Genomic DNA, 24,925 nt, shown 5'->3' with positions numbered 1-24,925 from the left:
GCTATGGAATTAATGTTAGAAAATAAGGACAGGTATTTGAAGGTGTCTGTTAAGGAAGTTTATCACTGTTATAAAAGAATACATAACTTTTTGCATGATAGTTTGGTGGATGGTTCTATAGATGTTGATATGTATTAATTTCATGTTTAGAGAAACCAATCTTGGGTACCCTTTTTGGGATACCCAAAATACATTAGGATGTTCAAAACCCTCCTTTTCATCTGATTGTTACTGCCCCTGGTTATGTTACTGAAGGGATATCTCTCGTAACAGATTCTATATTAAATTCTGTTTTTTTCAAAGTTAAAACAGTTTGTACATGACTCTAGACAGTTTTTTCTAGCCATGTGTTTTCTAATTCGAAATATGTTTTTCTTACTATTGATGTGTGTTCTCTTTTCACTTGCATTCCACACGACCAAGGGACAGAGTATCTTAGGAATTCTTTGAATTTCTTTTTGAATTTGGAAAAGAAGTATGTTAATTACTGTTTACTTTTACAAGTGCTACTGGATATTTTTTTATGTTTAATAAAAATATTTACAAGCAAAGTTGGAGGGGTGGACATGGGCTCTGCTGTCACTCCTGCCTATGCCAATTTGGCTTTAGGTTGGTGGGAGCATGAGGTTTTGGCTCAGCTCATTTCCAGGTTTAAGGTAGTTTATTTTTGTCATTTTGTAGATGATTTATTTTTGAAGTTTTTCTTTGGGTCAATGTGCATTGAATGTTAAATTTTTAGACATTCAGCTCACGTGGAATGAAGTGAAAGGTATGATGGATAGTAAGATTTTTAGAAAGGATACATTCAGCAATAGTTACTTGCATTTTCAAAGCATTCACCCTCACTTTGTGGTTAACAATATTCCTAGGGGACACTTTATTAGGGCCTCTAGGTTAATGACTGATGATGGGGAGTTTGATAAAAAAATTATTTCTTTATTTGTAGATGCAGGTTTTAATTATGTTTTTTTAAGAACTAAAGCTAACCAGGTCCAGTCCAAAAGGAAGAATGTTTACTGCCCGATTATTATGAAACCTTTAGTTAGGAGAGGGTGTAATAGTGTTGAAGGTAATGTTATGTGTAGCCTTGATATGACTGTGGATAGTGAAAGCATTAGGGAAGTTATTTCTGACAATTGGAAGGTTTTGGAGGGTAATTCTGACTTGTTTTCTTGTGTTGGGATAGGCCCAAGTTCATCTACAGAAATAATTAATTTAAAAATGTTACTTGAAAATGACAATAGTAAAAAGGCTTTATGCTCTTACAGTGGGACCAAAACTAAGGGGATCTACAAACGTGGTGGTTGCCACATTTGTAGGTACATCCTGGAGGGCCCACATATGGTTTTAGATTATCTTATGGCCACCATTCCTATTCCTGGTGTCTTACTTGCAAATCTAGAGGGGTTGTTTATGTCAATGTGTGTTCCAGTTGTAATGCTTATTATGTTGGGATGATAACTAAGAGTTTAGGAGAAAGAATTAAGCAGCATTTATATCCTATTAAATCTAGGGATGAGAACAATGCCTTGTTTAAACACTTAATTTGTGAAGGGTTTAACGAGTTTCTTTTCATCGTAATAGAGGCAAGGCACTGGGTCTTAATGAACATATTAATATTAAATGTTTTTTGAAAGGAAAGAGATTAAAGTCAGTAAAATGTTCTTGATTTGACTAATGGCAGATGTGTTTTTAACTGAGTGTTAATTATGTAATTAATAGGATGTGCATTGTTATTGCTTGGATGCTATTTAAATGTGACTGAGTTTTTAGATAGAGTTATTCTGATGAAGTCCTGCCTTGGGTGAAAGCAAAAAATAAAACGTTTTTAGCTAAAGTGTTCTTCTGTTTCCCTTCAGTGCTGATTCTGGTGGGGTTTTTTTTAGAGATGTTTTTTTGATTACCGTCTTCAGTTTGGACTGTTTTTCTGTTAAAATGTACTTCAGCCTCCAAAATTCTTATGTCTGCAGTCTTCAAATTTCTGACGTATTTACTACAAAACCCACAGTCACTTCCTTAAAAAGAGAGGTCAAAAAGCCGTGTAGCACTTCAGCAGATGCACTCCTGTCATGCAGAGCACAACGCAGTGAGACAAGGGGAAGCAGTCTAGAAAAGAAAAAGAAAGAACACGGGAAAGGATGGAAGAAAAGGTGGGGAAGCAAGCTAATAATGAAAAGAAAAAGAAAATTAACCATCTGTTGTTATTAAGAAAGCAAAACAAGAACTATTATGAATCAAAACAGTTTCCAAGCTGTTAAGTAAAGGCTCTGAAGGACAAGCTGAAGCATCTCCCACCACTGCTGGAAGAGGAGATAACAACCAAAGATACTGAAGAGTATTCTGGAGAAGCAGGGAAAACCAAGCGTGCCTCATCCAGCAACTCTTCCAAGCTTTCTAATACAAAGGCTTTTAATGAACTCTCTGGACACATGGTTGTTGAAGTAAGGCAGGCATAAAGATCAGCATCAACTACCTTGTTCACATTTTTCTATTTGTGGTCAGGGCAGCATGTCAATGGTCACTACCTCTCAATTCACTGGCACTCTCCTACAATCTTTGGCCATCATATGTAACTATAATAGGTCTTCTCTCATACAATCCATTCATCTTGTGGATGAAGTCTCATTTCCTTTTGCCTTCTTCCTATCACTTCCAAATCTTCTTTGACAAGTCCTCTTTTATTTTCTGGCTCATGTGACCAAACCACTATACTTTGGTTTCTGCTCTGATGAATTCATTTCTTCACATGTCCCACAGTGTAAATCCTACTCCCCATCTCAGGCACTTTGTCTCAATTACCTCCAGTTTCTGTTCTGCTTATGCTGCATGTTTTTGTGCCATAAAGAAGCACTAATCACACCGCTGTTTTGTGCACATTACTTTTCAGCTGCTTTGGTATTCTTTTATCTCAAACTGCCACACCTAAAATTCTATGTCAGTTGGCTGCAGCACTGCTAATTCTAGCTTTGACCTCCTAATTTTGTTCTCTTCAACCATCCCACTCAGGTCCTTGAAGCTCTTAACCTGTTCCACTAGTTTCCCTTCTATCTCAGTTTTTAACACGTTCTGATTTCTCTCACTTGCTGCCAAGATAACTATCGTCTCTTTACTCGGTTCCCCCCATATGCCTTCAGATTTGCATCCTAGTATCTTATCAATTGCTGAAGTTCCTGTTCAGAGTCTGCTTGTAGTGCAACATCATCTGCATGCTGCTAATGTAGTCCATTACCAGTATGAACAGCAGTGGGCTCAGAGCTGAACCCTGATGCATAGCCACTCTCACTCTGAACCCGTCAGTGAGTCTAGCTACTCTTTTGTCAGCGGGTCCTATTACAAAAAAAAAAAGCAAAGCTGGGAGCGGATAAATCACATACACCTTATTTACCAAACACCATTAAAGATCATCTTATACACTGGCCCTTAACTAAAGATTTTTTTTGGTGGGTAGGGTGCCAGCTGCTAGAATGTAAAAGGGAATCTGAGTAGGTAGGTTTTCTGAATATGGTGGATTTTTATTGATTAGCAAGGAATTTTAATATTAAGCAGTTCTCAATTAGATTGTTTTAAATATTGCTGGTCAATTACATGACCAATCAATTTTTATTGGATACACTGTTCTGGTGAAGAGTGGGGGGGGATCTCCCCTGGACCTCTGAAATGCAGATATCCATTAGTTAATTTCTCTAACTAGTGAAGACAAGCAGAATATACTTCTCTCAAGGCTAAGCCAACTAATTACACAAACTTTTTAACAAAATGATACTGCTGATGTGTATGAGATTAGGCAATAAAAACTCAATAGCAACAAGGTTTAAGTTACCACAAACTGCTAAAGGGATGCCAACTTCATAATCTTCCATAGAGTCAGAAATACTCTCTTAACTAAATCTAAAAAAGAAACATTTAAGATTTTTTTAGCAGAATTTCTTTATTTATAGAACCTAAGCAAACAAAAAACATAAGTCTTCCAAAGGTTGGAACCATTAGTGGGCATAAATTAAACAATTATCCAAATGGTGATATGAGTGTGAGAGTAGTTATGGCCAGAGTTAAACATTCTAAAATAATTCTGATTGTATTGTCCAAACCAAAAGGAAAAAGTGAAAACTGGTAATGTCCATTGCCAGCCTAAACTTCACGCAATCATGACATAAATATGCTGGTAACTGATTTTTAAATCCAACATGACAATTCAGTCTTCATGATGTAGGACAAAAAATGGTCCACAGGTAATCATTCTGAATTTTCAAGCTTTAAACTGCTTGCTGAGATCTGATAAATCCTAAAAATGCCTCCATAAAATTTTCTTTTTTTTTTTGGGGGGGGGGTGTTAAAGATAAACTGAAGGCTTTAAAAGAGATAGAAACCTTTCTACGGCCTTTGTATTCTTCCATGTTTATTAACAGTGGATCTACCGCAGCCAAACTTGCTTTTCTAACTTTTTAAATCAAATGACGGACAGATTTTGGCTAGAATTCTACACGTAACCTCTGAAACACCCCTTCCAACTAAACATCCAAAGAAAGACTTCCCCATTTTTTTTAGATTGTTTTAGATTTCCTAATTTTGAAGAAAATTTGAAATTCTGACCCCCTATCCAGGGCATTGCTAATTCAGATAGAAAAGGAATCCAAAAAACAAACAAAACATAGTGCCCATGCTCCAAAGTACATGGGGAGGGAAGGAGTCTTTTCACTGACACAGTCTTATTTGATAAGATTAAAATGGATGTTAAATCTTTGATTCCTATAGACCTCCCACTGCCTGAAAAGTTGATCTGATCTCTCCTAAATTTACAGTGAAAAGACTGACAATGAAAGGAGAGATTCTGTCTAAACGCATTCTGTTCTACAAAGGCTGCTTTCCTCCCCAAAGAGCAGAATTAGAATATGAATCAGTGGCAAACTATCACCAGCCTTTCTTTTTTCTTTCTCATTCTGAAATCAAAAAGTCTTAATCTTTGTTAATATGTAGTCTGGACAAGGCTAACCCTTTACCAAAAGCATTTTCTTAGTACTGGCACTATATATGCAGGGTAAAGATTCATGAGATGCATGCAATTGTATAAGTCTATTTATGAACATCTGCAAGTTTTCTATATTTTTGTTATAATGTTTCATAAATCTAGATACTTACAGAAACTTGTCTTGTTTCATATGCTTAGTGATACCATAATAAGAAAAACAACAATGATTTTTTTAATGGGTGTCATTTACAGTTGTTGAAATATTTATGCTAATATTATTAAGAAAACATTTACAATTTCCACATTTGTGCCAGTGTTTTCAAAAGACACTCAGCTTTCCTAAAACCTGCAAGGCATTACGTAAAAAGACGTCATCATGATGAACAAAACTGACACTAACTTTTTCTGGGATTTATAGAGGGGATGCTAACATGCAAGGCCCTACACAGCAGCTTGCATACTACACAACTCTGTCCCAATTCAAAGTTCCAAAGCTATCAGCAGTGCAGTCCTGTGCTACTAGGAAGTGAGTGTTTGTGGACTGTATATAACTGCAGTAGGTGGTAGTGGTGGTGGGGGTGTTATCCTAATATGGCCCATATTACTGTGGACGGCACAGTAGTGCAGCAGTAGCGTTGTTGCCTCACAGCAAGAGGCTCACCGGTTTGATTCTTGGCTGTGGTGGCTTCTGTGCAGAGTCTGCATGTCCTCCCTGAGTTTGTGTGGGTTTCCTACGGGTGCTCCGGTTTCCTCCCACATTACAAAGACATGCACCTGGAGCATTTCTCCCCAGGCCTCCGCTGAAAATTGGCTTTGTTCCAAGTCGGACTTTCCCGGTAAACAAATGTTAAATTAAATAAATAAAATAAAATAAAATAAATAAATCAACCCAGTAAGCTGTTAACTAGGAAATTTGCATAGAATAGAAGTCACACACACTGTCCTATCAAGTTACCCTGAAGAATGGTGCAGAAAATGCGTAAGCATACATCTCTAGGTAGCAGTGTGTACTTGTGCATTTTAACGTCAGGAATTTGTGCAGGGTAGATGAGGCATGCAACTTTACCCTGCTCAGACTGATGATTCAGATAACTGGCAGTGTGTGTGTCCATATTAATTTGTCAAAGGTTAATTTCCACGAACCTTTCTTCATTGAACCGAAACCACCAAATGTTCACTTCAGTGAATGTTCACATCCATGAAAATTTTACATAGGGAAAGGAAGCAGTGGGTCAACAGCAGAAATTTGCCCTTTTCCCCACTGTAGTGTGACCTCAGAGCTGGTATATATAGTTGGGGGGGGGTTGACATACTGCAGTGTGTGTTACGGTCGTAGTGTTGGCCAATTGCTTCCTTTCCCTCTTTAAATGTTTTTTTGATGTGAACATTCACCGTTTTCAGTTTGATGAAGAAAGATTTGAGAAAATGAATCTTTAACAAATTGATATAGACCAGGTGAGTGTGTGGGTGGGTGGGCACGTGCTTGTGTGCTTGAGTATGACAGGTCAATGACCATGGCCTGAAGTGAATTCTGGCTGGTTTGTGTACATGTACATATCTGTGTGAGTATGGAGCATGGGAAGTCTGTGTTTGAGTGGGGTTTGATAATCTGTTAAGAGTATTATCGTTTGATAGGACACTCAGATGAGCAATTCTTCATTACAGATCTCAGCTCTACTCTTCCTAGCCACACTATTCAATACTGAATAACTACTCAGTTGAATGATTCAAAGTCATGCATATTCCCACTTAGTGAGATGTTAACCTTGTGGGAATGTGCACAACAGAATCTCTAAATGGTGCAGCACTGAAACTCAGTACATCAGTGCAGTGAAAGTTGTGCCGCTACTGCATTTTCTATGAATGCCAGCTTTTATGGCTATCTGGTACAGCTGTGTACACATTGTGCCATTTATAAAAAATATTTATGAAAATTATGTCACTTTGTATTTTGGTATTTAAATACAAACAATTTAAAAACAAATTGCATGACATCAGGCAAAGTGTAATATGATAACGCAAAGCATAGTTTTTAAGGTACTGAAATTTGCTTGACTTTTTAATAAAAATAGCGGTTTTAGTTAGCATGAAACATCAAGAAAATACTTTTCAGATGTGTACTGATAATTTTACAGACAATTTCACGCAGAACAGCTTCGCTATCGATATTGTTTAACTAGATTTTATGGTTAAGGAAATAACAAGCATGTGCATGAATAATATGTATTATTGTGCTTAATCTTACCTGAAAGGCTTAGACTGACAATAATAATGAGTGAACACAGTTATGAGGTAGGCTAAAGTCAAGGAGATTAGAAGTTCCAAATGAGAAACAGGTAAGGGCTATATGGAGGTTGTGGGCATAAGGAAGGCTTTGCCAGAGGAAGGAGTTTACTGAGAAATAGGTGTGAGACAGAGTGGTTGAATGCAATGCTGCAAGCTTGATGAAAGAAGTAGGGACTGGTATCTGAAATGTGCAAAGGACAGATACTGTGCTCGATGAGGAAGTGTAGTAAAACTGTCAAGCTAGACTGGAGTGATCCATCCATCCAAAAACCACTTTTCCCCATTTTTGCAGATGGGCTTGGGGTGACATTCATCTAGAGCTGAGGTTTACACCGCCAGGAGTCTAATGAGTGTGAATTCTGCAGAAGCATAAGCTGGGAATTCTGGGGCAAACAGTATAGTTTCTTATGTTGACAGGAGTAGAGGAATACAGATCAACTATGGAATGGAAAAAGTATGGTCACAGATTTCGGAATGGAAGTCTACCTCTGCCTAATATACAATGGGTCTGATGATAAAACATATATTTTAGGTCCACAGTGTTGCTCTCAAAATAAGCCTACAGGTTAGGTCTAATGCAGCATCACCCTTAGTGCATCAGTGAGGATTTTCTGTTTGCTGCCCTAACTCCCTCCCTAGCATCTGATGCTGAACTGTGGCCTGGAATACAGACTTAGTGCATTAGCATGCTTCCATGTGCTCTCTGAATCCTTCTTCAACACTAATGCAAAGTTTGGAATGATAAGCATGTCAATCCAGTGTTTTACACTTATACCAGACTCCCGCCAAGTATCAGAAGAGCTACATAATAACATGGTTGTGCCGTTACTGAGTACCCACTCCCACCTCTTCTGGCTGGCTCCTCCAGAACTAGGATCCCCTTATCATTCTCAGGTCACTTGGGTCATCTAATCAGAGTTTTAGCCATGTATTCCAAAACAGTGTCTCAAGTTTACAGATTACTTTCTGACGCTCATGGGTGGATAAGCAAAATTTATAAGGACTAAAAGTAAGGTTTTGAGAAGCTGTGAATTAATGTACTTTTTCTGCTGTTGTATAAATACATGTTGAGGAATGATTTTCTGCTTATGCCAACACAGGTTATCTTTACTGCAATAAAACATTATTAGCTTGTACCCTCGCTACATTTCTAAAATTGTGTTACCTACAAATTACTTAGAAACATACTCTGGCAAAAACAATTTGTTTTAATGTACTCCAAAATGAGCCAACTCTATAACAAAATTACTTGAAGTGTTGTAGCCATTGATTGTTTAGACTGGTGTTATAAGCTTTGTTGGCAAATATTTTTTCTTTAATATTTTATTTAACTGTCTTTTCTGTATGGCTTGGGTCATGGCTGAAAATGGTCCTTGGACCAGTCTGCCCACTAAGACAACACAAAAAAATAAAATAAATACAATATGTTTTTTGTGTAAAAATCTTGTTAATTATATACCTACAAAAAATTTATTTAAAGTAACTATATACACATGTAAATAAGCTAACAGGATAAATATAGTATAGTTATGGGACAACTATCTCATTGTAGCTTTTTTGATTGACTCCATCAGACAAAAAATGGGCATCCAGTGGGGAAAAAAATTATCAACCCCCTCCCCAATTAATAATCACTTTGTCTATCCCTAGAAACACAAACACACAAACTGAGCGGCAGAATGCTTCATCACATGTTTAAATAGTGCACATTCTTGTTTTTCACATTTAATATCATTCATGCCCTTTTAAAAATCCTGGAGTTTGTTCAATATAAAGTGCACCACAAAAACACTGAGCAAGGTAAACTAACTTTTGTGAAATGTAACAAATATCATGTCTAATTTCAAATACTCAGTACCATTAGGTGTAGAAAACTATTTGCTCATCAGTGACTTATCACAATGTCAGAATCGACCACATGTATAACAATATTTAAGACTCTGTTGGGTACACGTAAACCCACATCTTTAAGCTTTCCATCTCCAAGGAACTAACAAAAATGCATTGCCTGTATATAACTGAACTTACACTCTTGAGGTAAAATCCCATTTGATAATGATGACTTAGAAGTATAACTGAATTTCTAGCTAATGATTTAATGGAATTTCTTTAAGGTAGCAGAAATTAAGCCCAAATACAAGTGCCTCATGAGTAGAAATCGGTCTGTATTTTGTAGTTTTATTCACATCTGTATTGGGTTCTGCAAATAAATAAATGGCTAAATTATAATACTAGTTTATGGTCAAAAACATACATGCCAATTGGACAAAGCAATCGGAGTGTCTGCTGTAAAGCCACCCTTACCCACAGGAACAAATCTGACTAATAGCCAAGGAAATTAACAAAATTCAGTGCAGCTGTAGCTATCAAAAACATACACTACTACCATCATATTCTCTATGCCAATATGTTAAGCAATAAAATGCAGGTAAAACAGGGTGGAAACTCCACCCTCCTCAAGGGCACATAAGGCATTGAAAGCACAAAACGTACAGTTGTGTACACTTACCATAAATATAGGTGTTCGAGTGTATTCACTGTTGCAGTCCTAACAAATGGGTTATCCGGCTCTCGGTAGCCCTCAGTCGGCCAGAATACCAAAGGTAAGTAAAAATTACGTCAGTTGCCGTCGGTTGTAAAGGACATCAGGGCGTCCGATAAAAAAGGAGGCAGCCGACATCACTTCCTCAGTCTTTCTTGCCATAACAGTCAGGAGCCCCCAGAAAATAAGGCTTACAGCAAAAACCAATTTGACAAATAACACATTAAGCCTGTATCTCAGGAAAACAGAATAAGAGAGGACTCCAAAAAAGGGGAAGGAGGGAGGGATACCAGGACTGCAACAGTGAATAGACTCGAACATCTACATTTATGGAAAGAGTACACAACTGTACTATGTTCATTGTGTTTCACTGTTGCAGTCCTAACAAATAGGTTGATTACCAAAGCCCAGAGAAAAAAGGGGGGAGGAACCAACAGCATCAAGGGTTGGAGATAATGCCCTGCAAAACCTCAGTGGCAAACCCTGCCCTGGCTCTGGAAAACAGAGGCAAATTATAATGCGTTGTGAAAGTGTGAACAGAAGAACATGTGGCAGCTTCCAAAATGTCTTTAGTAGGGACACCCCTTAGAAAGGCTGCAGAAGTGAAAGCCGCTCTAGTAGAGTGGGTCCTAACTCCTTGAGGCGGAGCTTTGCCATGAAAGGAATAACAAAAGATAATGCAATGCGCAATTTATTTAGAAATGGTTTGCTTAGAAATAGCCTTGCCCTGGGCTCCAGGGGCAAAACTGACCAATAACTGTACTGATTTCCGAAGGTCCATAGTCCTGTCCAGGTAAACCCTGAGCTGGAGAATGCAGGATCCTTTCACCTCTACTGTGAGGATTAGGAAAGAAGGTAGGAAGGTGTATGGACTGATTAAGAGTCAGGCTGGAAACCACCTTAGACATAAAGGAGGGATTAGTCCTCAGAGAGACTCTACCTGTATGGAAAATTAGAAAAGGCTCCATGGCCATCAAAGCTTGCAGCTCCGAAACCCTCTTTGTTGAAGTTATAGCCAAGAGAAAGGCAGTCTTCCAGGAGAGAAAGTTTAAATCTATAGAGGCAGCTGGGTCAAAAGGAAGAAGAGTGAGTTTCTCCAGAACACAATTAAGATACCAGGCTGGAGTAGGTGCCCTTCTGGGAGGTTTTAAATTGCAAGCACCTGTGAAAAACATTTTCATCAGGGGATGAGAAAAAACGGGCTGCTCAACAGAACAATGAGCAGAGATGGCTGAAGCATGGATCTTGATAGAGGAAAAGGAAAGACCACCCTGAAGCAAATAAGCCAGGTATTCCAGGATCAGAGGAAAGGTAAGTTGAGAAGCAAACTCCCCTCTAGCCTGCATCCATTGAGAGAACCTTTCCCATTTGCCAGCATAGGATTTCCTAGTGCTAAGCCTCCTGGCCTCCCTCAGCACGTTAACCACCTGTTGGGAAAGAGAGGAAGAAAGGGAAGGAGTCATACAATGAGCCATGCTGCCAGATGGAGAGACTGAAGGTGAAGATGTAGAATGCTTCCCCTTTCCTGAACCAAAAGATCTGGCTTCAGAGGAAGATGCCTCTGCTGTGCTGCTGTCTGGTGCAAAAGAGAGGTAGCAGATGGTGGTCTGGGGAGGAGAAAAGATCCACCTGAGGAGTCCCCCAACATTGAATGATGCTGTAAAAGACTGCTTTGTTCAGCTGCCACTCGTGAGGATCCAGGGTTTGCCTGCTCAACTTGTCCGCCAAAACATTGAGCCTTCCTGGAAGAAACTGAGCTAGGAGATGCAAGTCCAGCGATGCAGCCATGGACCAAAGATTCATGCTTTGCCTGCACAGGGGGTAAGAGTGAGTCCCTCCCTGCTTGTTGATGTACCACATGACCATGGTGTTGTCCGTCCTGACAAGCAGGGTCCCTGGAGAAAGAAGATGCTTGAAAGCTAGTAAGGCCTGCTGAACTGCAATCAACTCTTTTAGATGTATGTGCAGGTGCATCTGCTGGGCGTTCCAACATCCCTGTAAGCATCTGCCATCCAGGTGTGCTCCCCAGGCGTAGTCCGATGCACCTGCAGTCAGAACTTGAGTGGCAAGATGTGTCCAAAAAGCATGCCTTTGTTTTGTAGACAGGCTGTTGCCCACCATAGAAACTCTGCCTGCAGAGATGGAAGCAGAGGAATCATCATATCCAGGTCTTCTGTGTGCTAACACAAAATGTTCTTGAGGTACCATTGCAATTTCCTCATATGCAGTCTTGCAAATGGAATCATGAGAATACAAGATGCCATGATCCCAGAGCTTGCAGGTATTTCCTTGCAGGGAGCTGGGACATGCTTGCCAAGTCCTTAAAGTAAACTGAAAGAGTTGTCTGCTTCTCCTGGGTGAGCTATAGCATCTGGGCGGCTGTCTTCAGACTCTCTCCCAGGAATGTTATCATTTTCAATTTTTCCACATTGAGAGTGTAACCCAGGGAAGAGAGAAGAGTCTTTATGAATTTCAGATCCTTTAATATCTGTTCCTGAGAACTTGTTTGAATCAGACAGTCGTCCAAGTATGGGTAAATCTGAATTTTCTTCTGCCTGCAAAAAGCAATGATTGGGGCCAGGCACTTGAAGACTCTGGGAGCAGTAGATAAGCCAAAGGGCAGTGCAGAGAACTGGTAATGTTGCTCACCCACTCTGAAACGAAGGTACTGCCTGCAACTTTCCCTGATAGGAATATGCAGATAAGACTCTGAGATCCAAGGTTACCAGCCAGGAATAATTTTCTAGCAGTGGTAGCAACTGATGCAGAGTGAGCATTTTGAACTTTGGAATTACTAGAAAAGAGTTAAGAATGGAAAGATCCAGGATAGGATGCCAGGTGCTTTCTTTATTTGGAACTAGGAGAAGCCTAGAATAAAAGCCCTGGCCTACCTGCTGAGCAGGAACTGATCGTTCCCAGATGAGCCAGAGACAAAATTTGTTTTTCTACTTCTGCCCTTTGGTTTGGAGGAACGTCTGGGAATTCCTTGGGAGCTGGAAACATGCGGAAAGAAAACTTGTGCCCTAGGGACACCGTTCTGAGCACCCATTTGTCATCTGTGATAGTGGCCCAGACATCTGCAAAAAGGGCCAACCTTCCCCCTAAAGGACTCTCCCGGCAAGCAAGAACAGGCAGAAGTTGTAAAAAGTCATTTAGAGTGTTTTGATTGAGATGCAGGCTTGGAGCTTCCCCCTTTAGAAGTGGAAGCCTGCCAATGCCTAAACCTTTGAGGGGTAGCCCCCTGCCCCCTAGAAGATTTGTAACCTCTAGTACTCTGGTATCAGGAAAGGTCCAACTCTTGGAAGGGTAATTCCTGTTAAAGCGGGGGGGGGAGGGTGAACTTACAGAAAATCCTTAACAGTTTGCATGGACTTGGCCTTATCCACCATCTTCTTTAGTACCTCCTCTGCTTTGCTGCCAAAAAGACTGTCTTTATGCAAAGGTACATCCAAAAGCTTAGCCATGGCAGGTTCTGGAAGAGGCTGTTCTCTGAGCCAAGCGTGCCTTCTAATAACAGATCCAGTAGCCATAGCCCTGGTGGAGGCCCTCAAGGATGTCAAAACCACAATGCAAAGAATGCTCATTAACCAGACTGGCAGAATTCAGTAAATCCCGCATGTCTTTACTCTCTGCCAAAAGAGGTACACTTACTATCCTAGACATAATAGCCTTCAAGGTGTGCTGCTGGTACTTCAGAATATGAAATAGACAATTGGTAGCCATAGTAGCTAGGGTGGCAAAGGTATAAACCTTCTTGCCCCACCTATCTAGGTTCCTAGACTCCCTGTCAGAGGGAACAGGATTGCTGGTAACAGTGGCCTTAACTCCTTTGGGGCTTTGAGAAATAACCTCTGAATCCGCTAACGGATTCCTGAAAAGAAAAAGATGAGAATCAGGGACTCTGTAGTACCTGGCAGGTGTCCTGGGAGCAGGAGGAACCAAATTTGGAGACAAGGAATTTTCCAGAAAAACATCATCAACAACTTCCAACACAGGGGGAATAGCAAGAGGCTTATGCTGAGGTAAATCCAGAAGCTCCCTAATCCGTTTCTTGGATTGGGGATAATCCTGACTTTTCCATTTAAAATGTTCTCTGAGGGTATTTAAAGTATCACCAAAAGAGAAATCCTCTGGAGGAGAGGCCGAAGGGATGGACTCCTCTGCATCTGAATCCTCAAAAGGAGAAAAAGCCTGAGAAAATTCCTCTTCATCAGCAGAAATGCTGGAAGAATCAGAACCTGAGCAGGACAAAACCTCAGGAGAAACATCCGTACTCCTTTTAGAAGGAGAAGGCTGAGAACCCCTAATAAGAGTCAACAAATCATTAGCCATTTTAACCATTTGGGATTGAGGGGGAACGAGAAGAAGCTGGAGCCTGCCTTTTCACAGGCTTATGAATGGAAGATTTACCTGCAAGCCTGAAGGACTCAGGAAGCCTGGCAACTACCGAAGTTGCAGCAGAGGTTGAAGGAAGAAGTTTGCTGTCAGAATGCAAAACGGAGGCCTCAGACACCGGAGTCAGCTTAGCGGCTCCGGCAGAAGAGGTGACCAGCGACAGGTTGGAAGGCAAAACAGAGGCCGAAGGCCTAAGGGACTCAGACTCAATCAAGGCCTGGAGTTGTACATCTGCAGACTGCAGGGACTGCAAAGATGTCTCACTAGCTACCGCCTGACTGACGACTAACTTAACCTCATCTAAGGACTTAAGCTTTCTGAGGCCTGTCGCGGTCCTTATCCTTACGTTTCATCCAAAGCCTGAAGACTGGCAGATGCCATACCAGCGAACTTAGGCCAAACTCCAAAATGCCTAGCCAAAATCTTAGCCCAACGATGGATAGTATGCGGATTAAAGGAGGCATAGAGATCACACTTGGGAATGTTGTGGTCAAGGCCTAAACGAATAATGCAATAGGAATGAAAATCTCTATGGGGAATCTGCTTTCCACAGGTAAGGCAATTATTTAACTTTTTCTGACATTCGTTAAGGCAAGAAAAGAGGATCCCCAATGGGGTACTTAGCTGTAGTAGACTTCAACTCTTGTAGTCGGAAACCAACAAAGGTAAACTGCAGACCGGCACTCGAGCATGAAAAGCTTCTGCTTCAGGCTCCGTGGCAAGGAAGACAGAGGAAGTGACATTGGCTGCCTCCTTTTGTATCGGATGCCCTGACGTCCTTTACAACTGCGTACTGCTACATAGGCCACAGAAGTACCTCACAAAGAGGATTACTGGCCTCAAACAAATGCCCTACACTGACCGCCTCAAAAAACTCCAGCTTTACTCTGTAGCATACTGCCTGTGATCTCTGCCTAACATATAAAGCTATGTCAAACCCAGAGCTGTTGGACATGCTACACCTAAAGAAATCCCAATCCCTCCGAGCTACATGCTCTAGGGACCTAAACCTTGTCACCACAATAAACAGGATATGCTGGAAGGATAGATTCCTGTCCCAGAGACTTCCTATACTCTGGAACAAGATACCCATCTATGTCAAGCAAGTTCTTCATTAGCACTCTTCAAGAAAAATCTTGATGAGTTGATGGGAAATAGGAAATACACCCCAGGGAATCACTTCTGTTTCTCTGCTGGACAGTGGCACAGGAAAATAACTTTCTTGGGTGGTGTAAGCTATGGAACCTTGCTGCCTAGGCTTAGGTAGGCCCTTGGGCTGATAGCCTCCTTGCTGGCTAGGCTTACGTAGGCCCTTGGGCCGATAGGTTCATAGGTAGGTACCAGGCTATTTGTATACGGTGTTAAAGTGGATAAACAAAAAACAATGAGAGATTAGTAGTAAAACTACATAAATGTAAGTATGATCAATCTTGGGGTATGGTAAAAAAAAAAGAGTAAAAGGGAAAACGTGTATAAATGAAGTAATAAAATGTTACAAGAAAAAATATTTTTGTGGAAAATAAAAACTGATGATATAGAAAAAGAAAAGTATGGTATAAGAATGTGATGATAAAACATTACTATGAAACCACGGAAAATTTTAACAGATGAAAAAATTAAAGCTATAAAAATAAGAAGCAAATGGTATAATCAGAAAGTAGAATATCAAAATTTTTGTAGAGACTGGTAATAGATAAATTGCCAATAAAATGAAATATGCATGAAGCAGGTACTATGGAACATGTGTTTTTGAAACATAAAAGAGTAAAAAAGTTATGGGGAAACTATGCAAAGATTTTTTTGAAGATATAAAAGAAGTGGATAAAATAAACATGGATAGGATTTACTTCTATTCTCATAATAGCCATATTTAAAGAATATGTAAAAAGAATAGATAAAAAGTTATTTTATGTTATATGGAATGAAAAAATAAATTAAATTATGTTTAACGGTAAATGGATTTTAGCAACAACAGTAAGTAATGTCAGATGCTCGTTATGGTAAAAAGAGTGGAGGTCTAATAAGGATGAAAATTTTGCATGATTGGATAGGAAATTATGAATACTTGCTTGTACATTTGTAAATATGTAAATATTTTGTAAAGTGTTATTTTTGTATTTAAATAAACGACCCCTGCTCTTTTCAATAGATGCTGTGGGATATTTTACAACCATTTGACCTACCACCAAGTCAATCAGATGGTACTGCCATTCAACAGCTTGTGTAAAATATGACATTCACGAATACAGCAGCCAACTAATGCTGCACTGCAGTGTAAGCAATCCATTCACATGGCATGGGAACATTACCAACAGCCCTCCGGTCTTCCAGAACTAAAGGCATCACTGAAACTACTGTCACAATGAAGGGCATTCTGTGATCTTATGAAAATTCAATAGCTTATGCTTGTATGCAAAATGGTCAGCTAGCTTAGTCACCCATAATATATATATATATATATATATATATATATATATATATATATATATATACATACATACATATAAATAAAACACCTTGTGTTTCCCCTGAAAAGAGGCTTTTAATTTACTGGGACTAACTCAGTCAACAGTTTAAGTTTTTCTTTTCTTGCCATCTTCTGCAGAGCAAACAGTTTATTTCTAAAGTGCTCTGTACTATAAATATTATGTCTATGTTCCACCATTGAATTAAAATTTCAGTGAAGGCTAATCATTGAGCTTGGAAATTACCAAAGAAGTTTATCTTCAAAAATAATACCATCGAAAAGCCAAAGTTGGCCAACAACCAGGAAATACTGCGATATAGAAGGTAAGCTAAACAAACCCTTTTATAAATTTGCCCTGTTACCCACTGTAGTGCAATCTCAGAGTTGGTATATGTACTTAGGAGGGTGTGGGGGTGCAGCCCCCCCCCTCCTTGGTTGACAAGGTGTTTTCATGAATTCTGTTCATGGTGTTGGCCAACTATGGCCATTCAATGGTATTATTTTCAAAGCTACACTTGTTCAATAATTTCCACATTCGGCATTTAACATTCCCTGATTAGCCATTTGTTGAAATTTTATTTCAATGGCTAAACATAGGAGCATAAATATTTACCCACACACATAAATCTGTATTTTCTGCAGTTACATGTTTTGGCTCATTGGCCTTGTGCTTAATCCTTATGTCTATTAAGTTAGTTGATGTTCTCATTATCCTAATATATATGTGTATATATATATATATATATATATATATATATATATATATATATATATATATATATATATGCATACACACACCACACATACTTGTGTGTGTGTGTATGTGTATTTAGATATTTTTGTTAAAACCTGTATTGATGCCTTTTCCTGAGTCCCCTCAGAATATGGTTTTGTACAGCAGTGCCAATCCAGTCAGCAAAATGTAAAGTAAAATACACAAATATGGTGTGCCATTATGTGATTCATTGTTATGAGGGGCAGTAATGTGTCTTGTACCCATTTATTTTATTCTCAGATTTCTGATAGAACCCTAATCCTCTGAAAATACATTTAAACTGCAGTAACGTCCTCTTTCCTCATATGGCTACACTCTTCTTTTCCTCAGGATTCTTTGCATCAGAACTCAATTCCAAATCAAGAAGACCATCGCAGCACTTCTCTTCCTGTTAACATTTTCTTTCTGTCACTGCTCCTTTCAAGCACTTGGTATCTTGCATGTACTCACACCTCCCAGACTGCAAAACAACTTGCATTCAGGTGTTTGGGGTCTATAACAGAAGACCGAAGAAACATTTGATCGAACACCTCTTCAGCGACACAAAGAGTGAACGCTCAAAACACCGATTTTTTTCCAAATACACACACTTTCAAACATAACAATGTGGGGGCCTTCGCCCCCCACACCCCCCAATGTGGGGGGCTGTGCCCCCCACCCCCTAACTAAATATACCAACTCCAAGATTGCACTACAATGGGGAAAGGGGCAAACACACGGGGATGGCCAAGCGATTTCTTTCCCAGGGAAAGAAATCGCTGTTTTGAGCGTTTGCGCTTTAGTATGTTCGCTCTTTATGTGTCGCCAAACAGGTGTTTGATTAAATGCCTCTTCGGTCTTCTGATATAGACCCAAGACATTGTACTAGGGCAGCCAGCATTCAGCAATCCAGAATGTCATCTGCCAATATGACATTAAACTCTTTTCATTATACAGATTTCCTTCAAATACCTTTTTGTTTACTTTACATAACTAACTGTTTCACACCATCTTCAACTTGTACTTGGAGTTTTCAGTTTTCCATGTTGTGATTTCAAACATTCAGTTCTGCCCTTCTTTGGGCACTTTAGGAATCTGGCAACTGCCACTTTATACATATATACCAAAGTTGTTTTTTTAAATAACTGTAAAAAAACTGTAAAAAAAAAACAAAAAAAAATTAGTACTTACTATGCAAAACCACCTTCAGAAGAAAACACTTTGTGACTTCTGTTCATGAAATGGCGTCCTAAATAAAGTACAGTGACTATTATGATTCTGTTCATGAGGCAGCATCATAAAACAGTAGCAATAACTGGGGACAGAATTACCAAAAAACATCAAGATTAAAAATTTAGAGTAAAAAAGGTGCTTTTTCACATTTTCTTTCCATCACTGCTCCTTTCACAAACAGATAAAGCCCTGACAGCAATACAGATGGTGCATGACAATGGAGAAGCCAGTGCCAGGAGAGAAGGAGTAAGCAGCCATCACAAGATTGCAGATTTAGGGGTGGGAGAAGGGATGGCAGATCAATCCAAACGAATGGGCAATCAGCACAGATAGACGTCTTCAAATACCAGGAATATGCACCCAGTAAACAGTATATTTTGTGGAGCAGATACTGTGGCATGTGCAGAAGCAGAGATGCTAGTGTTACCTGCACTGTGGGAATGTTGCTCACTTAGTCAGCAGCAAGGGATTCCAGAGACCCAGAAGAAGAAGAAAACAATCAACCTTCTATAGTTTCTTAGATGCCTTTCTGCTGCCCTGTTCTCATCTTAGATCAAAAGATGAGCAATGAGGAACAAACAGGACAATATAAATGGAAAGAGATTATAGCCAGCGGGCAAGAGAGAAAAAAAAGCAGGACGCCTAATAAGTTCAATTATAAAAATAGTTATGTAAAAGCCTCAATGAAAAACTACTGAATTCAAGCTAAAACTGCCAGTAGAAAGAAATTCATAAATTTAGTTCATGTTTTAAAAGAAATATTGCAACTTTGTTCATTTTCCACAATATTTTATTTTGGATTCAGTCATAAGTTTTCTACAGATAGAAGAATTTACCATTATACAGACAAACTGTTTTCTAAACAAGATGTGGAAATGCGTCTTTGTATACTGCACAGCTTATAAACAAAGGGACTGTATCTAGCTCTAGGGATGTCATTATCCCCCTTTACACAGTCTTCATTAGGCCAGTCATTGAATATAACACCCCCTTTGGCACATCTATGTCCAGACACATGCAACAAGAATGCCCACAGTGATACCTTATTAAAAACATGTCCTACATTGACAGAGTCAAAAGCCTTGTCACTATACTCAGTATCCTACAAACTGTTAAGAGGTGACTTCTGAACGGCATAAAAAGCATCCCCCAACCCATTACTGATGGATTAACTGCACATCAGCAAGTAAAATGGCATCAGAAATACTATGTCTAGGGATCTAAACGTCTTCTGCAAAATTACAGAATGGTTTGGAGGGGCAGGTATATCTCTGGGATGGTTAAGGACAACCTCTAACTAAATGGGATAAGTTAATTTGAGCACAAAAAGGGAAAGTGGCTAGTCTTAAAATAACCCGCCACTAGACTAGTACTTATCTATGAACTTATAAAGGATCACAATTTTTGATCATGATGTAATATCATAAAGCAAGACTAAAAGCTAAAATAAAATACTGAACATTGAGCATTGTTTAAGAAAATAACATGCCTCACATTTGCAGTGTTTTTCACCTACAATATGCAACATAAACATTTTGTTGCATTTAAGTTCTGACAAACTGATATGTTTAAAGCTGAAAAAAGACACTATTGGGACAGTATGAGAAGACGTGAAAAGTTATGTTATCTGCTTCCTCTGTGTAACACCTGACCTTATTCTGCAATATGTATTGTAAAGGCAGTGCTAAAAAAACATACACATTACAATTATTAAAACAAAAAACTCGGTGTACACCACAGCTAGGAGTATTCACTTTAATGAAATAAAAACAGAATGTAAAGAAATGGTAAATGCTTCTGAAGAAGTTGTCTGAAACAGCAGTGAAAGAGCTTACCATTTCTTTACATTCCGTTTTTATTTTTGTTCATTAAAGTGAATACTCCTAGCTGTGGTGTATGCAGAGTTATTTGTTTTATTGGATTTATACGCGTGCTACAGTGTGTATCCTGCCAACCTGTGAGCTTTTTGTGGAATTTACATTACAATTATTACTTTAGAAGCCTACCAACACACATCAATCTGAACAGTCTTTTGCTTTGCTAGCTCACTTACACCCCTGTTTCATTTATGTGGTATCCTACTCTGGGACAAAATGTTGCCACTTAAAAATAATTGCATATTTAGCTACATGTATGTATCCCCACACTTTGGGTTTGAACCTGTTTTAAATATGGCTCTTAATTACACAATGTTCAACCTTAGGAAACGAGGTCATAGTCTGTGGAGCCGAATAAGCTATTGGCACTGTGGCCGGGGAAAGTGCCGAAGCAGGTATGGTCGTGAAAGCCAGTGTCAAAACCAAGGACGGCACCGAAGCTAATAGTGCCGAAACTGGAACCGAAATAGGAGTCAACATCAGAGACGGCACCTAGGGGGGAGCCACAGGGCCTGGTGCCGAAGAGGTCTGCGCCGAGGGTGCCGGAGAAGCTCGGTGCTGACTTGTTTCCATAACTGACGGAGATGTAGGAACTGAGTGACTCCATTTTTCCTTCTGTTTCTTGGTCTTAGGAGGTGTGAGACCTCTGACTCAGAGAGAGCCTCCGAAAAGGGCATTTTGACTAAACCTTTCAGAATTAACTTATTTTTGCGCTCTGCTAGAGTGCGATTGCTAAAACTAGAGCAGATATCACAAGCAGCATTTATATGGTCCATGCCCAAACAGTAAATGCATCGAGCATGGCCATCCGAGTTGAGTATCTTATGCCCACACTTGTTGCACTATTTAAACCCCAACTTAACTTTGTTTGACAAAGTACTGGCAACAAAGGGCAATCCTAAAAGAAACAACAACAAGGGAAAAGAAAAGGAGAGAATACCAATGATGGTATTTAGAAATACTACAAGTGGTAAAGGAGGGCCTACCAAAGGCAGGAGAGAGGGACAGTACCAACGATGGTAAAGGGTTAACTACTAAAGGTGGAGGGTAGGAAATAAAAACAGGTTATAGACGATAGGAAGAAAAAGGCTAAACTGACTAAAAAATGACAAAGTTTCAAGAGAAACCTACACAAAAACCACAAATTTCCACTTAGCTTTGAGAGAGAACTAGGCATGTCTGATGAGGAATGTGTCAAACGAGATCTGGAGAGACTATGAGAGGGGCATTATAGGTAGGTTTTAGCTGAGAGTTTTTGGCTGGCGTGAGCTTGGAAATGGCCATTCAGAAGATGGAACCGAAGTCCTATCAGTAAGGAATGAATAAAGATTTACAACATCAGATGTATATTTTGATGACTTTATTAGCAAATGTTTGTTGCAGGAGGTAGTGAATATTTCGACAAAAACAAAATTAAGGGCACATATTGACTTTTCTTACATATACAATGAATGCAGGAGTTTAAGGGGGCAATGGCCTTTCACAGATTGAGTCTATTGAGTCTATCCACTGAGACAGTGTTGTCCTCTTCCTACAATCTTTTTCTTTATTCATTCTTCTCTCTAATGTTCGGTATGTACAGTACTTGTTTCGTTTGTATTTCTGTAATTGTCTTTATTGCACTTTGATAAAAATTAACTTGTCTCATGCTCCTCTATGCTTAACCTCTTTGGATCTCATCTTTAAATTATTCTTTCATTCACTGTACATTGAACCAAGTTACTGTTGTTTACTGGTAACTGCACATGATAAACAATCAACTGAAAATGGACACTCTTCAGCTGGACATTCCTTAAGGATATATTTCAGAATTCTGAACAAAACCACAAAATAATGGGAGAGCAAACATCCAAAATCATAGACAATTTTATATGTACTCCAATTCACTGAAAAAAGTTAATGAACATAGGTTTTGCATCTGTTATTGCTGAAAGGTATGGATGAAACTCTTAATTACTGTCAATGACTGACTAATCCACTGTAATTTACCAGAAAATCAAACGCTGTATGAGAGACAGGGCAAATATTTCAGGCAAAATGAGGGACAGCTGAGAAGTATGCTGCGGTTGGGGAGGTCCTGATGAATTGTAACTAAGTAAATACAATGATACAGCTATATACATACATATATATATATATATATATATATATATATATATATATATATATATCACACACACACACACACTAGGGGTACTACTTGTCCATCTTGCCGTGGAACAATCCCTCTTTGATCAGTTGCATCCTGCAAAAATAATAAATAAATGAATTAATAAATAAAAATAAAAAATGGCAAATGTCCTGAGACTTTAGAATAAAAATACTTCACAAGATTTCTTTAATAGTTGCATAAAACCGTTATTTTGTATCTGAAACACCTAAATGCTATATGGAATATCATTAAGTAACTCAAAACTACAAGAATAAGCTTTTATTTTGGCAAAAAAAGTGAAGTTTTGTCCTTTGCACTGGCCATAAGTTTGTTTTGTCTTACAAAATGTCTCATTTCTATTTAAAAAGTGTTCCCCTTTGAGCATTTGAAAAGGTGGAAACTCTACTGTTTACAAAGTTCTAAAATGTCCCATATTTTTTGCCTTCAGTTTTTCTTCTGTTCTTGGTAAACACTAGGATTTTGCAATTTACTGAAATAATGGACTTCTTATTCTTCTGAAACTGCATATTAATAAAAATGTTATAGTACCAATGTTTTATTAGTGTCCGATTTTCCTACAATTTTTGCGTTCCCTCTCATCTTTTTTGTTCAATGATTCTGGACAAAGTCAGCAATAATGGGGGTGAGGGGGTACAAAGAATCAAATTAGAGATCATGTACATGTTACTCAAATTAACTTAGTTAACAGGACAAATCTGCATTAATGTAATAAACTCTCTAATATCTAGCATTACTTGCAGACTGTATTCTTCAGTAATTCAACACAAAATACAAAACTTTAGTAAGGACAAGGCACACCACTGAGACTCAACCAGGAACAGTTGAAAAGTACGAACGAATATGCAACAGCCAACAGAGAAGGGTTTTGTATTAGTACACTACCCCCACCAGATGTGCAGTAGCAAGGACTGCCCATATTCTGCCCACCACCCTGCGTATGACTGTTTTTGCTAGTATTACTCTGAATAAACATGTGAAGACCTTCGCCATTACACTGAATATGCAAGACTTTCTAAATAGTTGAATCTGGGCGCTGCTGTAAGTGCGCGGTACATAAATCCAAAGTGTATGCACATATTAGCTGTTGGTGTTACCTACATTAAAAAAAACAGAAATGGAATGCAATATATTATAAAAAGTATACTTTAACAATGATTCATCTGCTATTCCATCACCGTTCACTGTGCACCAATATTATGCAATACTGTACATTGCAAACATTAAATGCCTCACGCTTCTGACTACAACCTGAATGCAACTCACACGAGGAATGAACCTAAGCAGCTGTGACAACTGGTAGAAAACTGCACTTTCATGCTGCTTCTTAATGTGGCAAGCACTCCACCCCACCCCAAAAGCAATTACTGCTCAACAGTATATTAAAGAAACGTGGGGGGTGCAGGCCAGGGGGCTGGCCTGGCCCCCGGCAAAACCAATTCCTAAAAAACAAATGTAGTAAAGAAACATGGGGGTGCAGGGGGCTCACCCCCCTGCTAAAGCAATTCCTGTACAAACATATAGTACATACTGAGTTTAAACTCCATACTGAAAAACTCCCTTGAAATGGCCCTATATAAAGAATGCCAAAGCATACCTCTCAACTGTTTAGATTTTCACAGAATGTCCAGATTTATGCCTCATACTTTTGTTCTGTTTCTCATAAAATTGTGGCTTCCTGGCAACTTATTCAGGGTTAGTGTCAGAAAATAACGACGGACATTTCAGTTTCAGACTTCATACCCGTCAGAAAATTCATGCTGATGCAAAACCTGTTATTCTATCAATTTTCTAAGTTGGTAAGAGCAATATTTAAAGTGTCCCTATTTTGGGGCCTTTGTCCACCCATTACTGGTGGCTTTGTACAGATTTCTTGCTTTAACAGGTTGAGAGGTATGTGCCAAAGTACGATCATATGATGAATATTCACCAGGCCAGTTGATAATCTGCATGGCTTGTCACTTCACCCACGATTACCATGCAACATCACACAGGACTGCCCTGTCAATCATGTAGGTCACGCCCATTCCTGCACAAAAATCGCGGTGGAGGTAATGTTCTATTATACAACCCCCCCATTAATATTCCAAAACGTGCATGCTGATTGATCAGCGTACACGTTGTAAATCAGACTTATACTAATGGAAAAAGGTCCGGTTGCCCGGAGTTTTTCCATTACCATGTCTTTTTTTTTTACAGCAATGGAGAAAGCAAGATCTCCGTTGCTTTTTAGAC

The 24,925-nt window shown here is 39.0% G+C and overlaps 1 protein-coding gene across 9 annotated transcripts in view; it reads right to left on the bottom strand.

Moving 5' to 3' along the window:
- LOC122801731 (homocysteine S-methyltransferase 1-like) overlaps positions 1-24,925 on the bottom strand; it is a 638,040-nt gene that overhangs the window by 611,803 nt on the left and 1,312 nt on the right. For 3 of the 9 annotated variants that reach the window (XM_044071257.1, XM_044071260.1, XM_044071258.1), the window contains exon 2: positions 18,602-18,659. The exons of the other annotated variants lie outside the window; for them this stretch is intronic. The gene's annotated coding sequence lies outside the window, so the exon portion shown is untranslated. The remainder of the gene's footprint in view (positions 1-18,601; positions 18,660-24,925) is intronic. 9 annotated transcript variants of the gene reach the window in all.

This window comes from Protopterus annectens, chromosome 5.part0, assembly GCF_019279795.1.
Source record: "Protopterus annectens isolate FY-2018-M chromosome 5.part0, PAN1.0, whole genome shotgun sequence".
Lineage (NCBI taxonomy): Eukaryota > Metazoa > Chordata > Ceratodontiformes > Protopteridae > Protopterus > Protopterus annectens.
The sequence above is the reverse complement of the archived record's forward strand: the minus strand, read 5'-3'. Positions and strand labels throughout refer to the sequence as shown.